A 15,462-nucleotide genomic window follows, 5' to 3' on the forward strand; every position below is an offset into this window, starting at 1 on the left:
TGTATACGATGTGAAGAAGACAAAACAAAAAAAGAGGCTAGAGCATGAGGAATAGTCCAAAGAAATGTATTTTGTAAGGTATTAAACTATTAGTTGATGTAGTTCATAAATTAGGTTCTGAGCATCCTAGTGGCCAAAGCAATGAAGAGACACAATCACACTGACTCTAAGTACAATGTACACACTTCAAGAGTGTTAGCTTTTCCTTGTTATTAGGAAATTTCTCCCAAGGTGTTACCCTTTCCTTCCCACGGTAAATTCTTAAAGCATCCTTTATCATCCACACTGAAGGGTCAGGAGGGAAAGTAATTAATTAGAAGTGCCTCTATATACAGTAGGGAGTCCACTATAATGCTTCTTACTGCATCCCTCAGTGAGAGATAGGATGGCAAAGCACAATTCACTGAAGTGATTTAGCAAGGCCAAAAAGAAGCCCAAGCACATAGCAATCTGATCATCTGGCTTGATCCAGGGATAAAAATTAGAATTTCTGGAACAATGAATGAACCCTATATCCTTTGAGATATTTCCCAGAAATTTTATTTCTCCCAGTGAAAAGCTGGGTAGGAAGTGGGCTACACTGTATGAGGCTGTGGTCCCTGGCAATTGCCTGGAGCAAAGGTTTTCTCTATTGCTGATCAGGGGGCAGATCCATAGCAAAACTGCCCTCAGATAGGTTTATAAGTTCAGGTAATACATGTCTGAGAAAGGTAAGGTTTAATTTTTATAGGTTTGCATTTGTAGAAGTCTTATATACCCTTCTTGCTTTAGAATCAATTTTTAAAAAGTTTTTTATTATGGTAAAATATACGAAGAATTTACTATTTTAACTATTTTTAAGTGTGCAACTCAGTGGCATTAAGTATATTCACAATGTCGTGCAACCATCACCATCATCCATTTCCAGAACTCTTTCATCATCCCAAACAGAATCTCTGTACCATTAAACAACGACCCCCACTGGCCACCCGCCCTGCACCCTGCAGCCCCTGGTAACCTCTATTCTACTTTCTGTCTCTATGAGTTTGCCGATTTGAGGTACCTCATATAAGTGGAATTGTGTAATATTTGCCCATTTGTGCCTGTGTTTAACTTAGCATAACGTTTTCAAGGTTCATGCACGTTGTGCCACGTACCAGAATTCCATTTCTCTTTATGGCTGAATAATATTCCATTGCTAGTATATACCACATTGTGTTCATCCTGGAATGATCTTTTATGTAATTAACTCAATTACTGAATATTTACAATGTGAGAGGTCTGATTTTTTTAAAACATTACCTTTCTTCTAAGAACAGTATGTCAGAGTCAGAAGTGCTACTCCAGAAGGAACCAATTAATTGTATAAATCCTAGTTTCAGAATCAGTAGCAGCAGCAAGAAAACAAAAGTCTAAGTTCCTCTTCCCTAAGGGTTAGGTAAATCTCCCCCATAATCTTAATTAATGTTCTTCATGTTTAAAGCTGAAATGAGATTAGAATATCCGCACTATGTGGCCAGTGTGCTCTGTAATGCTTCATATCCTGGTGCCTAAAGCTTATCAACTGTCATTTTAATGAGCTTCTATCTAAACAGCTGATGTCAAGAAGTCAGAGAAACTGCAGTCCTGTGAAGCACTACTTTTTATCCTTACAGATAAAATACCCTGACAGAATCAGCTAGAAAAGCACATATTCCCCCTAACTGGCTTGCCATCCGTCAGTTTTTTATTTCTAGACATGCACATAAGGGAACAAGTCTTCTGGGTGGACACGTGGGTCCTGAGCAGCACACAACACCTCCCCAGCAAGACAATTTAATAGTTGAAAGAGAACGTGAGAACCTGCACTCCACTCTGGGTTTCACCTTTAGAGCATATAAAAGAGCAGATGGCGTGAAGGGGGGATGCCACCACACACCTGAATTCACAAAAGTGGCCCAGTGTGAGTCATCAAAAGATGTCCGCAGGAAGTTGATGAAAAACCACCATCTTTGCACACTGACAAGGGAATTGCAAGCAAAAATCAAGAGCCATAGAGGATTTAGGCCACTTTGTTCAGCATAAACGTCTCAGCTGGGAGGATTTGCTGTCACCCCAGATTGTTAACAATTGGCTGAGCTGAACTTCATTACTACTTTTGTGTTCAGTTAACTGGGAATATGTCATTCAACCAACAAAAGTGGTTTTAGAAAAATAGAATTTAGCCTTGAGTTCCTCCTGTATGTTTTTTAAGACTGATTTCGAAAGCAAGAGTTTTTTGTAGATCAAAACAAAATGAACACTGTTAAGATTGTTCTTTTTAGTTTTTAGCTAAACAGTCCATTGCCTCTGAAACAGGAGACATTTCCATGGGTTGTAGAAGCCAGCCCCAAACAGGCTGAAAGTATGCTAATACAAAGATCTCAGAATTAGCCTAATTGGGAAACCTCAGAATGAGAAGACAGTTATCTGTCCCAAGTCATTACTCTATCCCTCTTATCAGGACATCAATAATATGCATTTTGGAAGTGGATGAGGGGCACAATTGGAATATGAAAATTTCATCTGTGATAATCAGTCTGATCCTCCAACTTGTGTTAAATTCATTCAAACCTTTTTCATGCACACACACAAACACCCCAAAAAATATCTTCCCGTGGCTTGGATCTATTTTCAAGTGGATCAAAACAAGAACCCTGACAAGGCAGGGCCCCTGGGTGGCTCAGTCAGTTGAGCGTCTGAATCTTGGTTTCAGCTCAGGTCATGATCCTGGGGTCGTGAGATCGAGCCCTGTGTCAGGTTCCATGCTCAGTGCAGAATCTGCTTGGGTTTCTCTCTCCCTCTCCTTCTGCCCTTCCAGCCCCCTCAAATAAACAGTAGTAGTAGTAGTAGTAGTAGAACCCTGATAAGAGAATCAGGGTTCATGAGAAGTATAAAATTAAACTTGAACCTGGTAGAATGCCAATTCCTTTCTGTTGCGGGCTGAATTGTATCCTCTTCCATGTGGACACAGAACACGGATCCAGGAGAGCTGACTGAGGTCTTTATTAGTGTTGGGAGCCATGAACACCGTAGCTTAATTTTCACTCTTCCCTCCAAAATTCATATGTTGAAATCTTAACCCCCCCGCAAGTACCTCAGAATGTGACTATATTTAGAGATAAGGTCCTTAAAAAGGTGATTAAATTAAAATGAGGTAGGGTGGGCCCTCATCCAATATGACTGCTGCCCTTATAAGAGGTAATTAGGACACAGACATGTACAGAGGGAAGACCATGTGAGGACAGAGGGAGAACATGACCATCTGTGAGTCAAGGAGAAAGGCCTCAGAAGAAACCAAACCTGCCCACACCTTGATCTCAGACTTCCAGGCTCCAGAACTGTGAAATAAGAGATTTCTGCTGTTTAAGCCACTTAGTCTATGGCCCTTGTTATAGCAGCCCTTCCCTTTTTCCTTCTCTGAATACCTACATTTCCAGGTAGGAGACTGTACAGGTGACAGGGACACTCTGTCTCCTACCTCTCAAGGGGTTCACTCTCATTCATTTCCTTATCCCCAACCAGGGTGATCTAGAAATCCAAAGTGACAAGTAGGAACACCTCATAGATACCCTGAAGATAACCCTACTCTACAACAGGGCACTAGTGCCTGCCCCAAGACCTCTGACCTCCGAAACTATGGGAACTTTCTCTGTCTTTCCCAAATGCTCTCTGCTAACCAGAAGTCACCCTACAAACACTCTTGGGGATACTGTGCCCAGACATTGAGTCTTCATTTCTCTTGCCTCAATACCCAAGACTGGCTCAGATGCCTTAACCAACCTCAATTCCCTCTCTTCCTAAAAAGAAAAGGAGAGGTTGGGGGCCAAAGAGCTTTGCACATTACAGAAACGAGTCTGGAGCAAGAGATTATCAGGGATAAGAGGACTCCCAGTTGCCTCAAGACTTGACTCACGAGTAATTACTTTCTCCTTCACTGGAGAAGTTCATACAGGATTGCTGACTGATGTCTTCGTTGGTGCTGGGAGCCATGAACACCGTAGCTTAATTTCCGCTCTGCATAGATAATGTTTGCCCTATAGCATAGGTAGGCATTGGGTCTGGCTTCAGGCACTATGGACTAGACTGTCTGTAGTAAGTCACCAGTAACAGAGGAAGCACAAGGCATCACCTAGCTTGTCCTCATGTCCCAGCTCCATTAGCCTCCTCAAGCTCTGAAGTCTTACTCTGGCCGTCTCCCCAAGCCAACACACGCTTGACACGGCTTTGCCTGGAAGGTCCAGAAACAAATGTGAAATCTATTAGAAGTAATGCTGCCGAGCACCCCCGGGGTCAGCGGACAAGGCTCTTGGGTCCTCTCCAGATGCAGTGATGGGGTTGGGGGGTCCCGTCCGGGGTGCATTCCAGCAGCAGGGGACCACTAACTCTCAAGCTAACACTCATGCCTGCCAAGTCCCAGCCCCCTGGAAGAAAAAGGAGCGCGCAGACGGATGCAATTAGCCAGGCGAATGGGAACTTGTCAAGCCATTTAGATAAGACAGTACTTGAATTTATTTAGTTCCCATTACCGGAGGGTGACTGTGCTTCCGCCCCCTGCTGATTCTGTGGGCTGCACAGCACTTTCCTAGCAAGGAAGTAAAAAAAGAAAGGAGGATGTCTCAGCCTACAAATTCCAGGGCTCTGCCATTAAATCAGCATTCATCATGTCTTCAACCAAGGTGTAATCTGACCTTAATGGAATCAAGGAACACATCCTGTTGACTTTGTCACAGAACCTCAAACTCAGTGATGAATTTTTTAAGTATCCAATTAATAAAATAAATAAATAAAGATTCCCTACCCAGTTCAATCTTCCTTATACCTCTTAACAAGTGATGACACGTTCACCTTGCTAATGGCTCTGTTTCAATTATTGAGTTGTGAACACCTCAAGAGTCCATATGGAATCTTACTCTTACATCCTTTTCAGGGCCTAGCATAGTGTCAGACACAAAACAGAAACTTGGTAAAGGCTCAATAACTTATTGCTTCTTGCTTTTGAAATAGCATGCCCTGCAAGGAAGCAAATCCACTCTACCTGCCTCATTTTATCAAAAACAAGACTCCCTCCTCACCCCTGACCCCCACACCCCCTCACCAAACTCACAATAGCAACAGGATCTTCATAATGAATGTCCCCAGTGGATCCAGTGGATCATACAAAACAACAAAGTTACAGATGGAGCTTCAAGGTTGATAAATTCTTGTCCTGTTCTAAAATCTGAGTATAGCTGTCTATTTCCTAGGACTGCCATAACAGGACCACAAGTTTAGTGACTAGCAACAGATGTTTATTCTCTCACAGTTCTGAAGGCCAGAAATCCAAAAATCAAGGTGTCCGCAGGGTCGACGCCCTCTGGAAGCTCAGAGAGACCCTCTGTGCTCCTATACTCTGGTGGCTACTACCTAACAGTCATCTCTGCCTCCGTCTGCTCATGCCCTTTCCCCGGGTTTCTGTTCAAATCGCCCTCCCTCTTCTAAGGACACCAATCACGGGATCTAGGGCCAACCCTAAATCCAGCATGAGTTCATCCTAAGATCATTAACTTAATTACATCTGCAAAGATCCTATTTCCAAATAAGGTCACATTCACAGGTACTGGGGGTTAGGACTTAGATATATCTAGTTGGGGGGGGGGGTACTATTAAACTCACTAAATATCCGAAGTCAGAAAACATCATCTGTACCAGAAAACCCCACCTTCTTCCCAATGCTCTTCTTCATATTAATAGACTCATTTCCTACTCAGGACCCAGGATGAACTCTTTGAGTCATGTTCAAGGCCCTTCAGCCACTTGCTCCCTGGTTCCCTTCAGCTCCATAATCTGTAGTGATGAAGTACAGTTCAATCAGTTCTATCCTACAGAAGTGCTTATGCCTGTCCCCTCTTTCCCATGCCTGCTGCCTGACCACCTTGGCCCCAACTTGAATTCCCTGTCTCCTACCTGCTCTGCCAGCTTCCTTTACGGACCATGTCACATGTTGCTGCTTTAAACAGTGCCCTATCATGCCACAACCCTGTCCCCAAACTTTCAGCGGCACCTCACCAAATGAAGCCCAATCTCTGGACAGCCTAGTATCCAGGTCCACTAGAATGAGCCCCAAACCCTTTCCCAGTCTTATTTTCCACTGCTCCCCTCCACTTGGTGCAGGGTCTGGTCAAAGTAAGTTACTGAATGTTCTTAAGTAGATTCTCAAAGGCCTCCAAGACTTTCAAGCCCCTCTGCCTAGGATTTATTCATGAATTCAACAAGCTTCTATCTTGACCTGTGTTCCCTTGTCAATGTCTTCACAGAACAGCCCAACTCAAAAGAAAACTCATCCATAAGTCTTTGACGAGTTTCATCAACCACACTGGATTCTTCTTTCTTCTAAAATTGAGAAGGCTGCCAGACAGATAGGGCATTCTTGTCCTCTCCTCCCCTTAGTGATTTGAACACGTGTCACAAAGCTCATGACCGAGTCTGGGTGGAACCCTGCTACACTCATATGTATATCTTCTTCATAATCTGCCACAGCACCTTGCATATAACATGTGCTCAGAAATATCTGATCAATAAAAGGTATACTGAGTAAGTAATACAGTCTCTGCCTTCAAGCAGCTTACATTCAGGGACCAAGGGAGGATGGGATAAGCACAAAGGTGAACAACAATAACTAATACCATACTGTATCATAGAAGTAGAGATGAAATTCTGGGGGAAATACAGAAACGGAAGTTTTGAAAAGGGTGAGCATTTCCTAAAGAAGTAGAACTTAAGAGAGATCTTGAAGGATATACAATATTTTGATGAGCAAAAAGTGGTAAGTCAGGAAAGAATTAGGTGCAGAAGAAGCAGCATCTATAAAAGAGCCAGGTGAAAGCAAATGGCATTTTCCCACTTCCATGAAGAGCAGAGCTTTCTGGCCCACTGACTGAGTGAATGGTGAGTAATGGAAAGCAGTGCTAAGAAGGTGGGCCAGCATCTCAGATGCTATGCCAAGGAATTTGAAATGGACTCTGCAGGAGATGGAAATCATGGAAGGCTTTCAAACAGGTGTGATGTGGTCACATCTGCACTTTTAGATGAGCACTTATATGGTACTGCAGAGCCTAAACCTGGGTATGCATCAGAATCATCTGTAGAGTTTCAAGACTGCTTAATACAGAAGGAAAAATACAAACAATATAACAATTCTCTATTCATAATAAAATCATGTTGCTGTTTTGCCACTGTGGCTTTAGAGTTTTTAAGAGAAATAAACCATACCTATCCTTGAGCTCCATTTTGTTCCCTTCCCCTCAAATAAACACTTCCCTTCAGTGAATATCCTTCTAGTCCATGTTTATACAGAGAAACAGAGATAGATGTATACATCCATAAGAACCATATAGCATTGTTTTTTGTGTTAAAATCATTAATAATACATTTAGCAAATATTGCTCTAAATTTGCTTTACTCACTGGAAGCATCTTGAAAAATTCAGATTCCTGCATCCCATCCAGATCTAATGAATCACAGATCACTGAGTGGAGGGGCGCCTGGGTGGCTCAGTCAGTTAAGCATCTGCCTTCGGCTCAGGTCATGATCTCAGGGTCCTGGGATCGAGCCCCATATCGGGCTCCCTGCTCAGTGGGGAGTCTGCTTCTCCCTCTCCTTCTGCCGCTCCCCCTGCTTGTGCTGGCTCTCACGCACTCTCTCTCTGTCAAATACCTTTTTTTTAAGATTTATTTTTTTAAAAAAACAATCACTGAGTGGAGGTGTCCAAAAATACGCAGTTTTTAATAACTCTCAGTTCATTTTGATGTCACTAGACCTGGACTGGGGTGTCATGGGTGTAGAAGACCAACTAGAGAGAAGATAAAGCAGAGGTAGGAAGAGCAGCAAGAATGATGATTCAAGCAGGGCTGCTGCAGTCCTAAGGATGGGAAATAAACATGGAAACAAAAGACAGGGGACAGATTCTGAGGTCCTGTGAGGATACAAGCAATAGGACTTTACAGCAAATTAGAATCTGAGGTGAGAAGTAGTACACCTAATAAATGGCCCTAAGGATTTTAACTTGAATGAACTGGAGGACAGTAACATCCTTAACAAACATGGAAAACTCGGATGGAAGAGCTGGCTGTGGAAGAGAAGATGGATTTGGTTTTAGATGTGTGAACCTGAAGGTTTCTGTGGCATCTTAAGTATCTCCAACAGGCATTTATAGGGGCTAGATTCAGGCAATGAAGGTTGGGAATCATAACACAGATCCAAGATTCCCTACTTAAAGGTAATAGCTGTGCACATGGAACTGGGTATGTCTGTTTCAGGAGAGAGAGGAGAGAGCCCTGGGCAGGTCCTTCAGGGATGCATACATTTAGGAGAGAACACCTGAGGAGGAGCAAGCTGATGAGATAAAGGAGTGGCCAGGAGTAGAAGGGCCACTGGGAGCGGGAAGCCACAGGATGGATCAAGGGTCAAGAATCCACCACCATGAGTATGATAAAGAGAAGGACTGAGAGACATTGCAAGATTGGAGAATCAGGAGCGTTTAAGGACTAGTAGCGATCCTAGCAGGAGAGGTCACATGTGACATGCTTGAAAAACAGAGCAGCAACCTTAAGCTACTCTTTAGTGTTGAAACTTGAAGTCAAAAAGAACAGCTGAGGGATAGCTATTTTAGGGTTTAGGACAGGAGATTTGAATATGTAGAATGTGAGAAAGGAACCAGTGGTAAAGAAAGAATCCCTGAGAGTTTCAAACCTGAAGACACCAGGTGGCAAGAAGGCAGGGGTGGATCTTAGGTTGAAAACAGAGATTATTTAAAAGCAGACAGAGCAACTCAAACCTCCAGAGCCTCTCCTCATCCCTGCGTAGGCAAGGCATCTAACCCTATGGAAGACTAGGGCTCTGTGCTTTGGAAAAATTTAACAAGAGGATTCTCTGAATTCAAAAGCACTGGGCACAGTGGAGCAGTGGGATGAACTGTCTCCCTTCATACCCCACCTCACTCCTCCCTCCCTTGGGAGACTGGAAAATTCCTCTCTGGAAAAGAGAAACACCCATATATACTCACCAACCATCACCTACAGGAAAACCCCACTCATTCACATGGAATTTTCAGCCAAGGATAGCCAAGGATCACCAGGCATTTGAGGAAAGTCTCCCACATGAAGCCAAATCAAACAGATAAATAAGTCACATGGAACTCAGAGACCCTAAAGAAGATGAAGATTTTATGACTATCTAGAAGCCACAATGGCCTGGAGAGATAATAATTTGGCTGCATGGTTTTTTTAAAAAATGGGGGAAAAAATCACACAAATATCTCTATTTCTAAACTTGTCCTGAAAAATCAAAAGTCTTACAATTCCAGACTCACATGGAGCCTGGAGCTAAGAGCCAGAAAGAGCCAGGCTAAGAAAGGGTGGGTGAGCCCAGACATTCTTTTGAGGAGAGGGTTCAGAGGTATTACCAGATTCACAGGGGTCCATGACCCAAAAAGAAGGTAAAAGCCTTGAAACAACCCCTCTTCCTTTCTCCATCTTCCTGGGAAGATGTAACAATTTAGAGTGCAGCTAAAAGCTTTTAGAAGGAACATCCACGAGTTGATGTGTTAAATCAACTCATGCGCATCTGTCCAGTTCAAAAGGGAAAATGCCGAGCACTCCAGGGAATGTGAGGAATTAGAAGCTTGCATATAGATATCACCCTATTACTGCTTGTGTACTGAAACTGCAAAGATTAATGGGTCAGGAGAGGTCTGCTCTTGCAGCCATCTAGAAATATCCTGAAGAAAAAAGGAAGAATCAAAACTGCTCACAGCTCAGAACACATGACTACTAGAATCGCTGACTTGATTAGAAAAGAAAATACACACACGCATACACACACACGTTGGCTCATATGCATACATTTGTAATCAGCCAGACCTGCTGTACCCAATCCCAAGGCTTCCTGTAGTCATCAGACAATTTGTTCTGACTGGAGGTAATCACAGTTCATAAATAAGTTCCTGCCAAATAAGAATTAATTTAAATTCCTCTCAAAGCTTTTCAAGAGACAGAAAGGCTGCCCTTCAGAGATGTCTTCTCCCGGGTTAATGAGTTGGATTATTCTGTTTATCACAAGCCAAAGGTAACTTGGTAGTTGGACTGATAAAAGTTCTTTCTCAAATTGCTTCACCATGGGGTTTCTGCTTTGTTTGGTTTTGAGCAGAGTTTTTAGCCTCACAATGATCCCCAAAGCTTCTGGAAGCAGAACAGGTCTTGGGGGCTTGGGCACAATAAGGCTCAAACAGAATTTGGGTCAAAACTCTGGAGGAACCCCTGAGAACATGGGATTGTGCATCCTCCTGTGTACAGTCCTAGCCCCAGACTGTGCAGGAAGAGCCCTTCACCTGACCATCAGCCAGGGTTACCACTGGTGGGATGGGGCCTCAGGAAGAGATCTGTATTCCAGATTCAGTTACAGAACTTTCCATGTGGGCACCTCTAGTTTCTTGCCCTACTTGACGATGCTACTAGGAAATCTAAGAGATAATAGTCTAGAAAAAGCTCTGCATCACTTTGAAAAATGTCCCTAGGGCCAGCAAGTAAGTATGAGCTCTCCCACAGCGACCAGCTCAAAAGTTTCCAATGCCTATTCTTTGTTTCTTGAGGGATTTTCCTGGATTGCTTTTCCTTCACATATCCTTGGGGTGGTTAATATTTGGGATTTTGCAGGAATGGCTCCAAAAGCTATAGTTCTTGGGGGCACCTGGGTGGCTCAGTCGGTTAGGTGTCCAGCTCTTGATTTCAGCTCAGGTCATGATCTCGGGGTCGTGAGATCAAGCCCCACATCAGGCTCTGCGCTGGGCATGGAGCCTGCTTACAATTCTCTCTTCCTCTCCCTGCCCAGCTCTCCCTCCTTCTCTTAAACACACACACACACACACACACACACACACACACACACACACACACACACATATAAAAGCCACTGTTCTAACAGTCTAAAGCTCAGAGGGTCTATAGTATCCTAGGGTCCTCTTGCCTGGGTCTTCCAAATTAACTGCTAACATGACTACAACATTTCACTAAAATTTCTCTAACAATTTTCCATTGCTCCTCAGAAAAAGGTAAAATTCCTTTCACACAGCCTGGCGTGGCCTGGCCCCGGACACCCAACCTCCTCCCCAGCCATTGTCCTTGGTGCTCTATCTGCTCTGGCCGCACTGGCCTCCTTTCTGACATTCACATTTACCATGTTCCATCCTCCCACAAAGCCTCTGGGCATGGTGCCCCCCAACATACAGAGCTCGCCCATCTTTTCATCTTGCCCTTAACTCTTACCCATCTTTTCTATTTCGGTCCATTAGCCACTTTGCCTGGGAAGCCTTCTCTGACCTCTCTCACTGTGTTTAACTCTATCTAATAAAGGCTCTCAGAGTGGTCTACTTTTCATTCTCCTGGGAGTGCTTAACACAGTTGCAATTTTATGTTTGCTAGTATGATTAAATGATTAATATCTGTCTCCGGCACTGGATTTTAAGCTCTGTGAAAGAAGAGACCATATCTGTTCTTGTTCACCCATTATACCACCTTTGCACAGACTAGAGGCTTAATAAATATCAGATGGATGCATAGAAGCATGGACACACCTTAGAAGGACTGTCTTCTTGCCCCTCCACTCTTATTTTTACCTTTGGTCATAGGTTACCTCTGCTGGGAAGGTTCTGCCCCCCACCCCACCCATTCCACCTGTTGTTTGTTCAGAGGTCTGTCTCCCCTATTACTAGGAACAAAACCTGTGCACGTTCTCTTAATTCCATTAAGTACATCCCCCAATTTCTCTTTGTTTTGACTGTCATCCTTAGTTTCACGGGTCACCCCTCCACTTGAGGACTTGACTACCACACTGTGGAGTGCAGTACCTAGCTTCCTGAGCAGTCCCTGAGGGGTGGAGGATGCCAGCTTCAGATAAAGCAGAGTTGGCACCTCATGGCACAAAATTACCGACATGAAAAGGGCCTGGGAGTGAGGCCAGCAGATAAATCCACCCTCCTTTCTCCCTACCAGGGACTATTTGGAGGTATAGCCCCTCCTTGCAACCCTCCTAGAGAGGTGCTGAGCCAGGTGAAGAAGCTACTGAGAGAGAGATATGGTTCTTCATGGCCTGTGGAAAGGCTCTAGCCAGCACACCTAAGCAGCCCCTCTTCCCTGTCCCCCTTCTTCTCCCTCGTACTCACACCTGGGGCTTGCATCTTCCATATAAATTGTGAGCACCTTAATTCTTCTCTAGCTTGCTTTCTTAAGCATTCAGGCTGATACCCTCTGATACCGCCCATATCCTCTAAAGGGAGAAACTGCATCTACAGCCCAAGCACATAGCACGCTTTCGAGGGGAGCTTCTCACTAAACGTCAAATGAGTATCCAAAGCTATTGTAATCTTGGCCTGGACTGACAGAAGGGAATTCACAATCCCTTTGCTTAATTCTGCCCTGGCCAGACCCACCATCAGTAGTACTGATTTTCATTTTGAGAAACCCACTTTAAAAGTGCTTCTCAAAATTTTTGAATGACAGGCCTCTTAAGGATGACAGATTCATGAACCCTCTGCCCAGGTAAACACACGTGCATCAGTTTGCTTTCAGTTTAGGGGTTCACAGAACCCCTGAAGCCCCATCCGTAGATCTCATGTTAAGAAACCCTGCTTCAGAGAAACAAAACCACAATCAATAAACAGTGACAAGAAAAGCAACTGAAAGAACTCAATCTTAAAAGAAAAAAATAAAATCAAGGAAGAATGATAGGAAAGCTGGTATATTTGAAGGCCTATCAAGTAGGAGAGGTATCAGATGTTTGTTCTTACAGTTCCTCATCTGGGGGCAACTTCTCGGACTTCTCCAGTCAGACTGAGCTGTGTTCCTGTAGCCTGTGTGTATGTAGCAGTTCTAGCCCATAAAACACTAGGCCGTCATCTAAAGGGCCAGATAGAGGTACCGCCTTGGCCGGAAACACACACACACACACACACACACACACACACACACGCATGCACGCGCACGCACGCACACAGTGGTAGGAGACCCCATACCGTCCCTGTTTTCTCTTTGCTTTATAAAAATCGTTCTCAGCTTCGGGCATCTGGGTGGCTCAGTCGGTTAAGCAACAGACCCTTGATGTCTGCTCAGGCCATGATCTCAGGGTCGTGGGATCAAGCCCCACCCCTCGTCAGGCTCCGCCCTCAGCCAGGAGTTTCTCTCCCTTTGCCCCTCCCCCAACTCGTGTGCCCAACTCTAAAACGAATAAATCTTAAAAGAAAAAAAGAAAAAAATCCTTCTCAGCTCATGGGCCACACAAAAACAGGTGGCAGGCTGACTTGGGTGCCTCGGACCATAGTCGGCCATCCCCTACCCTGGACTGCAGCCACTGATGAATCCATCCCCCCACCTCCACACAGTGAGCTCCCCCATGGTGGAAGTCATAACTTATTTCACCCAGGGGTCCCAGCTCTAACAGTGATGAATACACAGTCCAAGCTTAATAACTGCATATCAAATGAAAAAGTCCTGCTCATCTTTCAAGACTGAGCTCAGGTGACACCCTCCACAGAGGGACCTCATCCTCCAGTTTGATTGGGTCTCGCCTCACCCGGCAGTGCTTGCTGACCAGTATTGGGCCCCTGCTTATGCTGTGTATTGTGTTGTCCACCAGCTGAAGAGACCTACAGTGGGTGGCTGACGCAGAAAACCCAGAGAATTCGTCTCTTGACAATTCTCAGGTTGATTTCTCACTTTCTCATGTGAAATATAAAATAACCACTATGTTTCCATAAAGTAGCCTTTTTAAAAGTCCTATCTAAAGTGGAGATGGCTCCAAGAAAGCTGTTAAATATTCTTCTGCAGCTGTTCACATCTTAGCATTTAATTAGTTATAATTGCAATTTTAAAAACAATTAAACTCCGTGGGTGTTATTTACTGCATCTCATGATGATTCTGGTTTTTATGCTCCTCAAAAGAGAATTGGACGGAGATATCTGGGTCTACAAACTATCAGGATTGAAAGGAAAAGTTTTTGTCACACACACTAATTTCTTTTGCCATTCTTTTGGGGTGAGAGTGGGGTGATTTGAGAAAACATTTTGCAATTTCAAAAGACAGATTTCTAAAACCATCAAATGGAATATCTAAAACTTGGTGGTGTGTACTTGTGGTTTTCACTGATGTCCTCAGCACAGGAAGACAAAGAACAGCCATTTCCCACATAACACCTTGCCCTGATGAAAAACTCCATGGCATTTATGTTCCTAAAAATAAACTGGAGTGGAGGGGGGTGGGAGGGTTGGGGTGGCTGTGTGATGATGTTGGGGAGGGTATGTGCTATGGTGAGCGCTGTGAATTGTGTAAGACCGATGAATCACAGACCTGTACCCCTGAAACAAATAATACATTATATGTTAATTAAAAAAAAAAAAACTGGAACCAAATTTTATATAACACTAGCCAAGAAGCTGGGGAGGAAAAATAAAGGGGAATTAAGGTATGTTAATGTGCTTGCTTTACCAGAAAGGAAGCTACCAATTAACTTAAACTAAATGGAAAATAAATGATTTTATGAATATTTAAAAAAATATATTAAAAAAAATCCACAAATGTAATGTGGTATTCTAGATGGGCTCCTGAGACAGATAAAAGACATTAGGTAAAAACTAAGGAAATGTGAATAAATATGGACTTTAATTAATTATAATGTATCATCATTGGCTCATTAATTTTGATAAATGTACCACATTAACATAGGATGGTAATAATAGCAGGAAGGGGGTGTGGGGTGTATGGGAACTCTCTGTACTATCTTTTCAACTTTTCTATAAATCTAGAACTAGTCTAAAGTAAAAAGTTTATTAATTTTGAAAAACAGGGGTAGTCCTTAAAGACTACAATTAAGATATGTAGCTTATAATCAATCAGGTAGAGAGGGAAAGGGTAAATATTTGAGAATTTTAGTCCAAGAAAATGCAGGAAATAAGAATACCAATAGGGGGTACAGATGAGTAAGCACAGTACACAGCAAATACAAAAGTGGCAAAAATAAGGACTGAATGCGAAGAATGTGGTATCTCTTATTTCCCTCATTAAATACTGGGCAGCTGCCCTCTGACTCCCTTCACACTCCTAACATTTTTCACTCCTATCCCAGGCAGCTTATTAGTAGTCTGTGATTAGGGCAACCAATTAAGAAATATTACCTGAGTCTCAGGTAAAAGATCCTTAGAAAATGCTATGGTACCACATTCCCCAAAACAGCAAGGCTCTTCCTCAACTGTGCCTCCACACACCTAGCACAGGACCTGCAGACTGCAGGGGCTTCACATTTGGAGAGATTAGCCAGGCAATACCCTGGCTAGGCAATGAACTCACCTGGGCGCTCTTAATGAAGACCAATGCCCAGAGACACACCAACAGATTCTAATTTAATTGGTCTTGGGTGGGGGTCAAAACATCAGTATTTTT

At 43.4% G+C, this 15,462-nt stretch overlaps 1 protein-coding gene across 6 annotated transcripts in view; it reads right to left on the reverse strand.

Annotated features, from left to right (window-relative positions):
* The window catches only part of LYPD6B (LY6/PLAUR domain containing 6B), a 166,713-nt gene that overhangs the window by 52,770 nt on the left and 98,481 nt on the right, over window positions 1-15,462 (reverse strand). The gene's annotated exons all lie outside the window — the stretch shown is intronic.

Source organism: Phoca vitulina, unplaced genomic scaffold (assembly GCF_004348235.1).
Source record: "Phoca vitulina isolate PV1807 unplaced genomic scaffold, GSC_HSeal_1.0 scaffold1, whole genome shotgun sequence".
In the NCBI taxonomy this organism is placed as follows: Eukaryota; Metazoa; Chordata; class Mammalia; order Carnivora; family Phocidae; genus Phoca; species Phoca vitulina.